Here is a 17,362-nt window from a genome sequence, read left to right on the forward strand (position 1 = left end):
GCCCCTCCCGGAGTGAGTGAGGCCCGCCGGGCGAGGTAGAGCATGGACCCGCCCAACGTGGGAGTCCACTCTCACAGTATGTAGAGGATAGATAGAGGATGGAGGCAAACATATTGTATGATTATTTTTGTTTACGTGTTAAAGTGGAAACATTTTTATTGGAGTGTCGATGGGTTGCAGGTTTGCCTTTTGGGAAGAAGTTGCTGAGAACTTCGAAGCCAGCACAGAGGGAGTAGTTGGTGAGACTCCAAGGTAGTGGAGCAGAAGACCTCGAGCTGTGAGGAGAAGCAGTGAAGAGGAGTGTCACGTGCTTCTGTAGAGGTAGTGAAGCACCGTAGTTGCTCGAGGGAACTTCATGGTGTAGCAGCCCAGCGAGCTGTGGAGGAACCTAGCAGAAGGGTGAAGCACTGTAGTTGCTCAAGGAAACTTCATGATAGCAGCCTGGAGGAGCTGCAGAGGATCCTGGTAGTTAAGCCCGGAAGAACCTAAAGATATGAAGGTAGTGAACTTCCAGAGGTGGAAGGGAAGTTCTGGTGGATTACTTGTAGGGAGTTGATAGTGTTTGGTTGTCATTAGCGTGCAAGACGCAGTGAGAGGTGAGTGATAGTTTGCATTCTTATGTCAAGGAGTGTTTTATACTGAAGTTTAGAGTTACAGACGTAGGCTGGATTGCCTACAGATGTATGTGTTCTAGGACTGATAGAGTGATCGATTGATCATTGTTGTGTATCAAGGAACATTTACTCTGATATATATATGTTATTGCATTCAATGCTGATTTTCCTTTTACATGTTTATAGATATATTCTCTTGCTGATAGTGCAACATTGTAGTATAAGACTTGATCTACTTGAAGAGGTAGATAGTATCAGGTGGGGAATCAGAAGATAGGATACCACTTGATAAGCTGATGATAGAGTTCTGATGGTGTTGGAGTGCAACCTGACTGTAATAGTGCAGAGCATAGGATTCATTATTATTATATGTGTGTATGTATTGTGTATGTGCTTTGTCCAGTAAATGTATTCAAATTTGCTGGTGTTTGCCCTTGTCCCAGTGAGGCTTCCCAGGAAATAGTAAAGAAGGAGAAAGAGAGAGAAAGAACCAAGAACCACTGCTGTGGACAGGGTAGGATGGAAAATTAGTAAGTCAAAGGGGATTGAGGAGATCATATCACATAAGGAGAGAGTGGGGAGTCAGCGGCTCGAGTGGGTGTGTTCACGTGACAACGAGGCTAAGTGTTGGAGCCAGAAGGAACAACAACACGACAACACCACCAACCCACTATATAATAAAACCACCCCACAACTCTCGCTAACAACCTCCCCACAACTCTCGCTAACAACCTCCCCACAACTCTCGCTAACAACCTCCCCACAACTCTCGCTAACAACCACCCCACAACTCTCACTAACAACCACCCCCACAACTCTCACTAACAACCTCCCCACAACTCTCACTAACAACCTCCCCACAACTCTCACTAACAACCTCCCCACAACTCTCACTAACAACCTCCCCACAACTCTCGCTAACAACCTCCCCACAACTCTCGCTAACAACCTCCCCACAACTCTAACAACCTCCCCACAACTCTCGCTAACAACCTCCCCACAACTCTAACAACCTCCCCACAACTCTCACTAACAACCTCCCCACAACTCTCACTAACAACCTCCCCACAACTCTCGCTAACAACCACCCCACAACTCTCACTAACAACCACCCCTCAACTCTCACTAACAACCTCCCCACAACTCTCACTAACAACCTCCCCCACAACTCTATCAACCTCCCCACAACTCTCACTAACAACCTCCCCACAACTCTCACTAACAACCTCCCCACAACTCTCACTAACAACCTCCCCACAACTCTCACTAACAACTACTACGAACTCTCCAACATTCTTCCTGCTGTCTACCACCAAACAATATTCTCCACAAACAGGTTAGTACATTGTAAGTTATCAGACGATGAGTGACAATAACGTGGCTGAGAATGTCATGTTCATTATCAATACATTATAAGAATCGATGATTGTCCAGGACAGACCAAAGCTTTGTCCTTTCTCAACTTTCTGATGTGTGGTTTAGTCGTTACATTCTAACTTTACTAAATTATGCAGTAGATTTATAGATGTGATGATTGTACTGTACCTATATATTTTGGTAATTAAAACAGATTTATTCGCATCAAAAATGTGTTTATCAGTGATTAAGAAAATTGTGAGAGTGTTGTGTTGTTGTTTCCGAGGGGAGTCTGAGAGAGACCAGTCTTCAGGGTCAGTGTCGAAAGATATAGACAACGATAAGGACCAGGTTGAATCTTCCAGGCCAGACACAAATATTGGCTCCGTTAATGCCACAATGTATGGTAATACAGAAATTAATACCTAGGACAGCGGGAATAATAATGATATTAATACCGAAATTAATATCGAGGAGAGCGGTCATAGTGATGATGATAATACAGATAATAATACCGACTCTGTCAAAAGTTTCTCAGGCACCATGCTCCTCGACTTCACCCGCCAGCATTAGCTGATGAACGCTGCCTTCAAACTTCTTCCTTACAAAGACATGACCACCGCCGAACTCGCTAAAATTACTACCTGCTTAATAAATGTATCATCAAACCCGCTCGGGAGCCAAGACCACGAGTCACACTCACAAGCACTAACAGAAGCCGTGAGGGAGCTCGACGCTACAAGATGTAGGGGCTTTAGTAAACTTCTGCCGGTGGTATTGCCCTCTCACGACTCCACACTCCCTCAAGAAGACCTGGAGTGTCAAGATCAAATGGGGCTCCAGGAGGCTACAGAGGAACATAGCTTCCACAACAATTAACAATCCAGTTTGAGCTTCAAACTTGACATCGGCACAAGACTCGTGAGCGTCTCGCCAGACAAACAGGTACAGTGTCCGAAATGTTTTTTGTACCCCAGTAATGCTGAGGTGTATGAAAACGGTATGAAAATATGTCAGTTTTGTGAACCCATTGCCAGGTTACCTAGGTGGAACCTGTATAATTACATGAGTAACTATGAAATAAGAAACAGTGAAACTTTCGTCCTTAAATACGCTGTTATTTTTGACGTAAACAACATTAACGAAAGTTTTGAAAACTTTTTGTGTTAATTGTCGCTTCCGCGTAACATTACCATTTCAATGATTATCATTAATAGCTAAACAGGCTAGTACAAGTCAGCTTAACTGAAACAATCGAACCTGCGGTCTTAAATACAGGATTTATAGAGTACTAGTTTGGATGTATTTTCGATAACGACGTAGATGACGTGGCTCGTCTCCCAGCATTGTTCAGTAATTAGTCAGGCCATTAGTGAAGCGGTGGCGCTGACCTCTGACGCTGTAGGTAAAGTTGTTGTACTAAATGCAGGCAATATTATGCCATCTGACGCGGCTGACATCTTGGCGTCAGCGCCAGGCATCTTCAGTCTCGTCAACATTCTGGGGTCAGAGAAGATTATTCTGGACGAAGCTGTCCAGCAGAAAGTGATATAATCTGGAGGCATCAACGTCGGTGTAGAGCATGACACCGACGTCTATAACATCATTGAGGAGGAGCTAGGCATAACGGGAAACCTTGCCTATAACTTAAAGGCAACTCTTTGTGTTACAGACAATTACAGGCTGTCGCGTGTGGAAGCACCAGCCTGTATGAGGGTCAAGGAAATAAATGAAAGAAAGGCCATCCTCTATCTTAGCCAAGTAAGGAACACCGAAAACATCATATGTTATTACGAGAGAATAGAAATCAGTGAAGACCCAAGTCACACGTATTTGCAAGCTGACTTAACTTTCATCAATTGTAAAGGAAAGAAAATACGTAAAATACAAAATTTTTAACAATTATGTTCCTAGTCTTTTTTCAAGGAAAGTGACTTTGTCTTCAAAATGTGATAACTGGTTTTAACATAAATTAAATAATCCTCTTCCTTCATAATTATCACATTATAAGGACAAACCCAAATTAAATCCACTTGCGCTAAAAAGTAGAGCGACGGTCGTGCGTCTTGCTGGACGGCGTTCAATTCCCGACTGTCCAAGTGGTTGGGCACCATTCCACACATCCCCTTCCCCGTCCCAGGCCAAATCCTTATCCTGATGCCTTCCAAGTGCTATATAGTCGTAATGGCTTTGCACTTTCCCCTGATAGATCCCATCCATTGGTGTTAGGCCCTTGAGAATGTTGACGAGGCTCCCAGGCGCTGGTTACAGTAGTGAAGTTGTGGGTGACGGAAGGCTGGAACCTCCAGCGGATTGACGGGTGCCATCACCTGACCGTCGTATTGACGGGTGCCATCACCTGGCCGTCGTATTGACGGGTGCCATCACCTGACCGTCGTATTGACGGGTGCCATCACCTGACTGTCGTATTGACGGGTGCCATCACCTGACCGTCGTATTGACGGGTGCCATCACCTAACTGTCGTATTGACGGGTGCCATCACCTGGCCGTCGTATTGACGGGTGCCATCACCTGACTGTCGTATTGACGGGTGCCATCACCTGACTGTCGTATTGACGGGTGCCATCACCTGGCCGTCGTATTGACGGGTGCCATCACCTGGCCGTCGTATCGCCGGGTGCCGTCACCTGGCCGTCGTATTGACGGGTGCCATCACCTGACTGTCGTATTGACGGGTGCCATCACCTGGCCGTCGTATTGACGGGTGCCATCACCTGACCGTCGTATTGACGGGTGCCATCACCTGACCGTCGTATTGACGGGTGCCATCACCTGACCGTCGTATTGACGGGTGCCATCACCTGGCCGTCGTTTTGACGGGTGCCATCACCTGACTGTCGTATTGACGGGTGCCATCACCTGGCCGTCGTATCGACGGGTGCCATCACCTGGCCGTCGTATCGACGGGTGCCGTCACCTGACCGTCGTATTGACGGGTGCCATCACCTGACCGTCGTATTGACAGGTGCCATCACCTGACTGTCGTATTGACGGGTGCCATCACCTGGCCGTCGTATTGACGGGTGCCATCACCTGACCGTCGTATTGACGGGTGCCTTCACCTGACCGTCGTATTGACGGGTGCCATCAGCTGGCCGTCGTATAGACGGGTGCCATCACCTGGCCGTCGTATTGACGGGTGCCATCACCTGGCCGTCGTATTGACGGGTGCCATCACCTGGCCGTCGTATTGACGGGTGCCATCACCTGGCCGTCGTATTGACGGGTGCCATCACCTGACCGTCGTACTGACGGGTGCCATCACCTGACCGTCGTATCGACGGGTGCCATCACCTGGCCGTCGTATTGACGGGTGCCATCACCTGGCCGTCGTATTGACGGGTGCCATCACCTGACCGTCGTATTGACGGGTGCCATCACCTGACCGTCGTATTGACGGGTGCCATCACCTGACCGTCGTATTGACGGGTGCCATCACCTGGCCGTCGTTTTGACGGGTGCCATCACCTGACTGTCGTATTGACGGGTGCCATCACCTGGCCGTCGTATCGACGGGTGCCATCACCTGGCCGTCGTATCGACGGGTGCCGTCACCTGACCGTCGTATTGACGGGTGCCATCACCTGACCGTCGTATTGACAGGTGCCATCACCTGACTGTCGTATTGACGGGTGCCATCACCTGACCGTCGTATTGACGGGTGCCATCACCTGACCGTCGTATTGACGGGTGCCATCACCTGGCCGTCGTATCGACGGGTGCCGTCACCTGACCGTCGTATTGACGGGTGCCATCACCTGGCCGTCGTATTGACGGGTGCCATCACCTGGCCGTCGTATTGAATGGTGCCATCACCTGGCCGTCGTATTGACGGGTGCCATCACCTGGCCGTCGTATTGACGGGTGCCATCACCTGGCCGTCGTATTGACGGGTGCCATCACCTGACCGTCGTACTGACAGGTGCCATCACCTGACCGTCGTATCGACGGGTGCCATCACCTGGCCGTCGTATTGACGGGTGCCATCACCTGGCCGTCGTATTGACGGGTGCCATCACCTGACTGTCGTATTGACGGGTGCCATCACCTGACCGTCGTACTGACAGGTGCCATCACCTGACCGTCGTATCGACGGGTGCCATCACCTGGCCGTCGTATTGACGGGTGCCATCACCTGGCCGTCGTATTGACGGGTGCCATCACCTGACTGTCCTATTGACGGGTGCCATCACCTGGCCGTCGTATTGATGGGTGCCATCACCTGACCGTCGTATTGACGAGTGCCATCACCTGACCGTCGTATTGACGGGTGCCATCACCTGGCCGTCGTATTGACGGCCAGGTGATGGCACCTGGCCGTCGTATTGACGGGTGCTATCACCTGACCGTCGTACTGACAGGTGCCATCACCTGACCGTCGTATCGACGGGTGCCATCACCTGGCCGTCGTATTGACGGGTGCCATCACCTGGCCGTCGTATTGACGGGTGCCATCACCTGACTGTCGTATTGACGGGTGCCATCACCTGGCCGTCGTATTGACGGGTGCCATCACCTGACCGTCGTATTGACGGGTGCCATCACCTGACCGTCGTATTGACGGGTGCCATCACCTGACCGTCGTATTGACGGGTGCCATCACCTGGCCGTCGTATCGACGGGTGCCATCACCTGGCCGTCGTATCGACGGGTGCCGTCACCTGACCGTCGTATTGACGGGTGTCATCACCTGATTGTCATATTGACGGGTGCCATCACCTGGCCGTCGTATTGACGGGTGCCATCACCTGGCCGTCATATTGACGGGTGCCATCACCTGACCGTCGTATTGACGGGTGCCATCACCTGACCGTCGTATTGACGGGTGCCATCACCTGGCCGTCGTATTGACGGGTGCCATCACCTGGCCGTCGTATTGATGGGTGCCATCACCTGGCCGTCGTTTTGACGGGTGCCATCACCTGGCCGTCGTATTGACGGGTGCCATCACCTGGCCGTCGTATTGACGGGTGCCATCACCTGACCGTCGTACTGACAGGTGCCATCACCTGACCGTCGTATCGACCGGTGCCATCACCTGGCCGTCGTATTGACGGGTGCCATCACCTGGCCGTCGTATTGACGGGTGCCATCACCTGACTGTCGTATTGACGGGTGCCATCACCTGGCCGTCGTATTGACGGGTGCCATCACCTGACCGTCGTATTGACGGGTGCCATCACCTGACCGTCGTATTGACGGGTGCCATCACCTGACCGTCGTATTGACGGGTGCCATCACCTGGCCGTCATATCGACGGGTGCCATCACCTGACTGTCGTATTGACGGGTGCCATCACCTGGCCGTCATATCGACGGGTGCCATCACCTGGCCGTCGTATCGACGGGTGCCGTCACCTGACCGTCGTATTGACGGGTGCCATCACCTGACCGTCGTATTGACGGGTGCCATCACCTGACTGTCGTATTGACGGGTGCCATCACCTGACTGTCGTATTGACGGGCGCAACCACCTGGCCGTCGTATTGAAGCATGTTTTATTTTTTTATTTAATATATTTTTTGTATTTAATAAAATGTTTTTTAGGTGTGTGTGTGTGTGTATTCACCTAGTTGTATTCCCCTAGTTGTGCATGCTGTGGTTGAACTCTGCTCTTTCGTCAGAGAAAGGTGTGTGGTACTCATCTCACCTAATTGTACTCACATAATTGTGCTTGCGGGGATTGGGCTTTGTCTCTTTAGTCCCGCCTTTCAACTGTCAATCAACTGGTGTACAGGTTCCTGAGCCTACTGGGCTCTATCATATCAACATTTGAAACTGTGTATGGAGTCAGCCTCCACCACATCACTGCCTAGTGCATTCCATTTATTAACTACTATGACACTGAAAAAAATCTTTCTAAAGTCTCTGTGTCTCATCTGGGTACTAAGTTTCCACTTGTGTTCCCTTGTTCGTGTCCCACCCGTGCTGAAGAGTTTGTCTTTGTCCACTCTGTCAACCACCTACAAAATTCTCAGGGAAATTATCATGTCTCCCCTTACTCTTCTGTTTTCCAGGGACGTGAGGTTCAGCTCCTTTAGCCTTTTCTCGTAGCTCATACCTCTCAGCTCCGGGACAACCCTGGTGGCATACCGCTGATTCTTCTCTAACTGTCTTGTGTTTAACTAGGTATGGACTCAAGGCTGGAGCTGCACATTCCAGGATTGGTCTGACATAAGTGGTATACAGGGTCCTGAACGATTCCTTACACAAGTTTCTAAAGGCAGTTCTTATGTTGGCCAGTCTAGCATATTCCGCTGATGATATTCTTTTGATGTCGGCCACTGGGGACAGGTTCGGTGTGATATCAACCCCCAGATCTTTCTCTCTATTGCACTCGTGCAGGATTTCATCTCCCAGATGGTATCTTGTGTTCAGCCTCCTGCTCCCTTCGCCTAATTTCATTACCTTACACTTTCCTGAGTTGAACTTTAGCAGCTATTTTATAGACCCTTCCTCCAGTTTGTCCAGGTTATCCTGTAGTTTCTGTCTATGTACATCTGTTTTGATTCTTCTCATAATTCTTGCATCATCATCAAACATTGAGAGGAACGAGTCTATAATAAGGCATAATAAGGGAGATATTAATAAGGTATTATATATTTCACTGAATAGAACGCGAAATAATAGATATAAATTGAACAAGTTTAGATTTAAGAAATACCTGGGTAAATACTAGTTTGGTAACAGGGTTGTTGACTTGTAGAACAAATTACTGGGTAACATAACAGACGTAGGATCTCTTGAGTTTGGGTGGATAAAAGTTAAAGCTGCTACGTATGGGCCAATAGACCTTTCAGCAGTTTCCTTCATTCCTATGTTCTTATGTTTGTATTCTTGTTGCCGATTTGTTCATGCTCTATCAAAATAATTCCATGATTACGAGATTCATTCATACCGGAATAATATACACACGGCTTTAAAAACGTATCGTATAACACCACCAGTCACTTAAAGGTATATTAATAATTGAATATTATGTCCGCTTGACCTTCACTATGCTTGAAAATATTTAGTTTAATATTTTAAACATTTTCAGTAGATACTACTGTTGTTGTCAGTCTTCGAACATTATCAACAGCATCTTCATCATTAATACATGACTAGTAAAATCTCTCCGAGTTCTCTTGCTGATGTCTAATCACTATGATACGAAACTTCTGAATTGATGTCAATACAACCAGTGTTGTCCTCAGTAATTTAAAACATACATCACTTGTATACATATCATACCTGCAATGTGTTCCCGTATTGTAACCCGAGCTCCCTCACACACCTGCAGTGCCCTCGCACATACCTGCAGCGCCCTCGCACATACCTGTAGCTTCCTCACATACTTGTAGTTTCCTCACACACCTGTATACATATCATACCTGCAATGTGTTCATGTATTGTAACCTGAGCTCCCCACGTGTTGCGACCCAAGTGGTTTTAACAGCAGTGACCATGTGGAGGGCACGGTGGACATTACCTGTAGCTCCCTCATACACACCTGAAGCGCCCTTGCACACACCTGCAGCTCCAACACACCTGCAATAGAAAAGCCATTTTAAGTATGTTTCGAGCAAATTAACTAGTGCATATAACTTTAAAATGTATATATAAATCTATACAAGTACATATATGTAAGGGACATTTGCAAACATTCAGGAAATATAAAAGGATTAGAATGCAGTTATAACAGTAGCGAGTTAATCTTATACTCGCTCCATTATCTCATAATCTTAATAGCATAACTAATTAGCACTAATTACAGAAGCTACAGTCCTTTCCCCCAATTACCGGTAATACTCTTCTCATCTTGTTGGAGGGAGCTGAGGTGTAGTCACCATATAAGCAAGCGATATGAGGAATAGCGAACAGTACAATTTCCACAGTTAACAATGTAGCACTCAACGTGTACAGATCTAATTGACCCAAGACGCTACAGCTTCGACACAGAGCAGACAGCAGACTACGACCACATCGAGCTACAACGTTCTCGCTCCCCGAGTTCAGACACTGGCAATTACCAATCGAGCCACCACGCTCTCCCACATAGAGCTCCGCGACTCAGGCCTCACTCAGCTCTCTGCTCTTCTCCAAGCTCCGTCTGAACGTTTACCACAATGCCACCAACCGACTACTGTAATCAAGACTAATAAATAAATATGAAAACTCACTAAACAATGTGTATCTAATCTACCCAACGACGTAACAATCATACGTTACATAACCATCCCCCAAAAGTGTTTAAATATACTAAGGAAAGGAAAATGTCGCTTTGAATCAACATGTAGATCAACATCACAACAAAAGTCTGGAGATGTGTTGCGATCTTGGCACATGCGCTGGTTAGGCAAAACCTTCTGCTCTACAAATGCAAGTGTTTGGGTATATTCTCGGCGGGCAAGGGATATAGTTCATAAGAAATAGTGTGACGCAATATGATCAAGTCCACTGTCCGCTTCTCCGTAAACAACATCCACCGAGCTAGAAACAAACAGGAATTTAAATATAGTTGCAATGACAAAGGTATTGTACGAGTAATGCAATTCCATTAATGAACAATTGGAAAGCTTTCATTAGCAAGAATACCATGTATGCTAGCTACACAATATACCTTTCATGGAAGGCGTGTGGCAGCTTTTGCTGACAGAGTTAAGTGCGTAGGACTGTTGTAGGCATCACAGTAATAGTGATATGGTTATGGCCATTGGAAGCTGTGGCTGCTGTTGTAGCTGCTTCAACGTGAATTAGGTCGATGTACTGTTGCAATATACAACATAGGAAAAAGTATGAGGTAGTGAATCAAGAACTACATTACTTATCAAATGGTGGAGGGAAATGAGTGGTAATACACACGAGTAGTTAGATTGTGGTCACACTGAGGTGTGGTCAGAGATTAAAACAACCTTAGGTCACGTAAGCAAATGTTACAGCTAAAAGGTCACAAAGGCTGACCCAAAGTTCGTGAAAACATATAGATATACATTTAATGTAATTATAGCGTCCTTGGGATGCTGAGTGTGGTGGTGAATACAATGACCAGTTGGAGGGCAGTCTTGAGGAAGCCGCGGTTTCATCAAGTACTCCTCTTTATCTGCTTGTGGCAGTGACAGACACCAGCCTAATGTGGGGACCTGATGTGATCTTGTTGACTCCAGTCGAGTCTGCAATGTGAGAGTATTGTATGAGAGACTAACCGGGTGTGGAGTGTTGAAGTAATGATTCTGGGTTAGGAGCTTAATTTGAGGTTATGAGTTGTAGATGATGGGCTGGTGTGTCTAGGGCGTTTATTGCCAAGAGTTACCAATTTCCAGTACAAACCTATTGGTACACCTCAAGGGTCTAGGTGGCGAAAAATAGATTGTATGAAGTTAACAGTTTCATGAGGCTAATGATATACAGTAGGGTAAATATTGAATTCAAAACGAATCTGGGTTTGAGTTTACGACAGACAAAAGTAAATGAAACCATTAACAAACCTCAATGTATGAGGAAAACACGGAACAATTAATATAGAAGATACCAATTATTTTACACTGATCTATTTCGGTCGAGGATGGGCCGTGGCAATACGTCTAAGTATTAAATGCAGTGCAAGAGTGGGACTGAAAATTTTGCTCAGCAAACTGTTGAGAGAATTAAATGGAAAATGATCTACCTAATAATAGAAGTTACACACAATCCATCAAACTTTAAGAGGAAAGAATAGATTTTATGGTAACTAATATCTAAAAGCATCTAGGTCTCCTATCTTGAGATAATTTGGGGGCTTAGTGTCCCCGCGGCCCGGTCCTCGACCAGGCCTCCACCCCCAGGAAGCAGTCCGTGACAGCTGACTAACACCGAGGTACCTATTTACTGCTAGGTAACAGGTTCATCAGGGTGAAAGAAACTCTGCCCATTGTTTTTCTCCGGCACCCGGAATCGAACCCGGGACCACAGGATCACGCGCCCAGTGTTCTTTTCGCTCAGCCACCGGCTCCCCAAACAAACTAACAATAAACATCAGTAAACACCAAAATTGGTATCTAACAAACACCGACTAATTTGAGTACAATAAACTTTATTTGCTATACAGGAAATTAGTTTTAAATTTATACCCGCTTCATTAAACAAAATAATATTGTGCCAACACAGTAAGATAATATAGACTTGTGTAACAGGGAGACACTGATAAGTAGCATCTTAAAAGGGAGTGAGTTAGGCAACAGAGATCATGAGGAAATTACCTTAAACGAGACACGAAAAAGTTATTTGAGAGAAACTTAATGCGCCAGATTTTTCTCTTCTGATTCATATATTTAGGGGTTCTTTGGGAATTTTAAATTTGGCAGACCTGAACATGGGAGTTGGGCAGTTCTTGAGCCTTGTCTTGTTTACCGAGGTGGTTACTGGATTATGATGTAATGTTTTTATTTAAAAAATTACAAATAAAGCCCAGGAACGTGGTACGCTATAGATTGCTGATTTAAAATAGTAGTGACCCAAAATGAATAACCATGGCACTAAAGAACGTAATCAGAAAAAAGAAGGCTCAATACAAACGAATTATGACACGAATATTTAAGAAAAAAGTACGTATTGCAGGGCAAGCAAAGAAAGCCTTCAGTGTTTCACCAGATGAAACAAAGATTACAGACAACACCTGGCTATTAAAATATAAGTCAAATAACTGATAATGAAAATGGTTTAAATTACGAAATTATAAGAAAGTACCAAAAAACTTTATGAATACAGCAAAACAAATCTACGTAGAATGTGCAGATGACGCCCTGACTAGTTTAGTGGTTACCAGAGAGGAAATTATTAAATAAACAAACAAAAATGGACGCAATGGCGATCACAGGAGGTGGTGGTAAGCTGCCACAGCCACAAGGTCACCTGACCTTAAGGCAGCCAGGATGTCCCCAAGGGACAGTCAGAGATTGCAGGTATTTCAAATATAATGTTTATATGAAACTGTGTGTTAATTTTTAATTTAATCACCATAAAGTTAAGTGAGCAATACTTTCGAGCGTTTCCTGTGTCATTCAATTTTGTTATGAAAAAATAGCTAAAATATATTTAGAATTTGGGATGTGGTTACAATACCCCTGAACATGTTTCTTCTCTCTTTTTAGAGGCAACTATGTTTATACGTTCTGCTTTTGGTGGAATCTGGCTCCAAGAAAATAAATCTCATAAATCATTTGAAGGACCATCCTTAAGATAAGGAACTAATAATTGGAGAACCAGTGCCTATGGATCTCTTATATAAGTATGATGGAAATCTATTACTGTATAATGAATGAACTGTAGTTATAATAAATTACGAAGCCAAATCCCTCCACACACTTGGGGGGTTTGATTAGTACAGAGAAATTAATGCATTTCAAGTACAAATAAATGAAGATTAATACACATGAAATTTTGAAGAAAATATGAAATATTGGAGATTTTAAATAATCTTTGGATTAATAAAATATAATATTCGACAAACTACAAGAACGAAATAACAGCTTAGCTGTACGAAGGAAAGCTGGCATACATTGGGATATATTCGTCACGAGAAACTTGTTTCATCATGCTACCCTGGGAACACTTGATCGAGGCGGCATCATATATTCCTTATTATTAGCAATTCCAAGCTGAAAGGCGAGTAGTATGTAGAAATCATCTGGAGAGTTATAATACCACATTTCTAAATTAGATGTGGTATAGCCCAGAATATACACTTACTGGTTATTTTTAATGGACGTGCAGCATAACGACAAATTGTCCTACTTATTATGTTGAATGTGATCACAAAAAACAAGGAAAATGAAAATGAAAAATATAAATTCAGTAGTATGTGAATGCGCTGGAATAGCAATTGGTATTTGCAAGAATTATTACCAGCTAATAAACAATATTATATAAACGAAAATAAACGTATTATCTGCTTTAGTTCACGAAGTATATTCATGCAAGAGTGTTATTAAATAATACTCATTAAAGAATGTGAAATTAGGAGAATTTAATATAATTCTAATTAATGTAAATATTTTCCCTTTCGGCATGTGATCTGATGCAACACTTTACTAGAATTTCTGGGGAAATGAGGCGTTATTATGAGTTAGTTATATCATGTTATTTTCACTACTCTACTAGTTAATAGTGTTAGTAAAATTATATTACACATTACAAGAATAGTTTCTGAAGGTACTGAATATTAGTAATAAAGTGTTGAATATTTCCAACACTGCTATCATACTCCCCAAAGCTAAACCGGAAATTTGAAATTCAATTGTGTTACTCTAAACAGCGAGCTAAACTTTCTCTAGTTCTTGAGCACTTGAATATGAATCTAGTGGTTAAAAAATAATATGATTAAGCCCATTTTAATCAGAAACTCACCCCCGTCTTTAGCAGAGTGAGTGAGTGAGGTTTGTTTTCGATCCCTTGTACCAATTGGGTGTGAAGCTTTAACAAACTAGTAAATCTTTGAGTTCACACTTATATACATTGTGTGATTATAATGGGCCCAACAATCCAATGCATTGCATTTACATGCTTACAATGCATAGCATTTGCATTGCAGTGTTGCATCCTCACAACGGTGCTGTTTTCGGCCTCATTGTAGCATTCTTCCATTAAATGTTCCTGCCGGGACTGAAGCAGGTGCTGGGGCTTTTCCTGGATGAGGAACAGGGGCCAGTGTCATCGTTGGTGCTGCCCATCCTCACCAACCCGTACTCTTAAAAATAACGTCGCATTTCGGTCGTATGCGCGCTACGGCCAAAAATTGACGTAATTTTAAATGATCTGCTCACAAAAGTGATGTACTGTCCCATTTTCTATTTGAGTCCTCTGGCTTACTCAGAAAGGTTAGGCGAGGAAACTTTCAATTAACATTCTTTATGACGTTTTGAAACTAAAAAGGAGAATTTCCTGTCCACCTAACCTACCAGCGGACCCTTAACTTACTGTTTTGGAAAAAAAAATCAAAATATATTTTCATTTTTTTTTAATTTTCAAGTTAGGTCCATATTTGTCCATACGGGCAAACGGCCAAGTCAGCGGTAATTTGTAAGAGGACAGGTTGGGCCATCTTCAACACATTGTGGGTCTTGCCACTCTTCATGCTCTCCAGGATCATTAACACCATATGGTTTCAAGGCACAGCTGATAATGTATATCGCCAGTGCCAAGGACGTCCCCACCTGATCAGCAGCATCAGTAAACTTGTAGCCAATATTCTCATCTCCATCTTTGTCAAGTTTCTTTTTCTCATACAGGCTAGCTTGATGAAGCTGGTGCCTCTGGTGGGTGTAGATTTGATCCTGAACGGTATTCACCTGTGTATGCTTAATGAACTCTATACCTTTGAGTACAGATGGTTCAACATGGGTTGAGAACAGTAGTAGGGAGTAAGAGCCACAGAACATTTTTTTTTTTTGGCGAGAGGACCCCTGTAGACTGTAAGAGCCACAGAACATTTTTTTTTTTGGTGAGAGGACCCCTGTGGACTGTAAGAGCCACAGAACATTTTTTTTTTTTCTGGAAATTCATGTGTAGCATGTCGGGGTTTTCAGGTAAATTTTGTCAGTCACAGATTTTAAAAGTAAGGATTTCTTATGAGAAAAATAATTTCCGAGACTTAGAAGTTTGTTAAAGGGCTTATGGGACAAATTCAAGTAACGTATGTATCTCTTTAGGGTTTCCATGAGAACTCTACGGACATATTTTACATGTTTTCAACTTACAAAAATCGTCTATGTAAGCCTTAGTTATTCATGTAAATTTAGAAAGTTATCTGTATAAGTCAGGGTTTTCAGGGGCTCGTACATCACACCCCCCTCCCTCCCTCCCCCTTACCTCGCAATCTCTCGCGTCACCTTTATTTACCTTACGCCCGGCCAGCCAGTCGCCTCTTATCATATCTTATCTTCACCATAATATCTGGACCATCCCTCCTCTCTCTCTCCTTTCATTCAGTTCAGTTCAACTATTTTCCAACATCGTATGTTTTCTCCTTTTCATTAAGCAAGTCAGTTTTACACAAATAAATCGTGTTAGTAAGCATGTTCTAGCTCACGTTCCCCCACCTTAGTCCCCTTTCGTATAATGATTACTATCATTCCAATCCCTCTAAAATTTAAAAATAATCATATTTCAAACGTAGTTCAATACAGTAATTTAGTTACCAAGCTCCAGCGCTTGTCCTCCGCCTTAGCTCTCTCTCGTATCTTCGTTAGTAACAGTCCAATTTCCCTGAAATTTTTACCCTCTGTATTTCAGGCACCGTAAATAAGATCAAAACAGTTACCAAGCTCCAGCGCTTGTCCTCCGCCTTAGCTCTCTCTCGTATCTTCGTTAGTAACAGTCCAATTTCCCTGAAATTTTTACCCTCTGTATTTCAGACACCGTAAATAAAATCAAGTCAGTTATCGAGCTCCAGCTCTCGTCCTCCACCTTAGTTCTTTGTACTAAGATCGTTAGTAACAGACCAATTTCCCCGAAATTTTAAAGCAGACATACTTCAAAGTTAGTAAATAAGATCAAGTCAATTACTAAGCTCCAGCTCTCGTCCCCGCCTTAGTTCTCTTTCATATCTTTGTAAATAATACATCAATTCCCCTGAAATTTTTTACCCTCTGTATTTCAGACACCGTAAATAAAATCAAGTCAGTTATCGAGCTCCAGCTCTCGTCCTCCACCTTAGTTCTTTGTACTAAGATCGTTAGTAACAGACCAATTTCCCCGAAATTTAAAAGCAGACATACTTCAAAGTTAGTAAATAAGATCAAGTCAGTTACTGAGCTCCAGCTCTCGTCCCCGCCTTAGTTCTCTTTCATATCTTTGTAAATAAACCATCAATTTCCCCCGAAATTTTTACCCTCTGTATTTCAGACATAGTAAATATGAAGTAAACAATGATAAAACTCTAGCTCTTGTCCTCTGTCCAAGTTCACTCATGTAAATTCATTACTATCAGTCCAAATCACCCAACTACATTTTCAGACATAGTAAATAAAAACCAGTTCAGTTATCAAGTTTCAACTCTTGTGCCCCCAGCTTAGTTCATTTTGTACAAGTTCTTTATTTTCCAACTAAATCACCCTGAGATTTAAGATCACCTTATTTCTAACGTAGTAAAATTAATCTGGACATTAGCCTTAGATCATCAGACATAAATATATTCGATCAAGTCCGTCTCCAGCCTAACTCATATCCAAGTACACACATAACCCCAACCTGTATAATTATCTTTCACCCCCTCCCACCTTCCTCTATCTCATCCAAGTCTCATAAATTTAAATGTAGCTGTTAATTTGCGTTCTTTCCCCGTTCATAGCATATTCTCTGTAAGTTCAGATCTGTACTTAGTCTTACATATTCTCTAGTTCTTTCCCATTTTATAC

The sequence above is a fragment of the Procambarus clarkii genome, chromosome 12 (assembly GCF_040958095.1).
Source record: "Procambarus clarkii isolate CNS0578487 chromosome 12, FALCON_Pclarkii_2.0, whole genome shotgun sequence".
Taxonomy (NCBI): domain Eukaryota; kingdom Metazoa; phylum Arthropoda; class Malacostraca; order Decapoda; family Cambaridae; genus Procambarus; species Procambarus clarkii.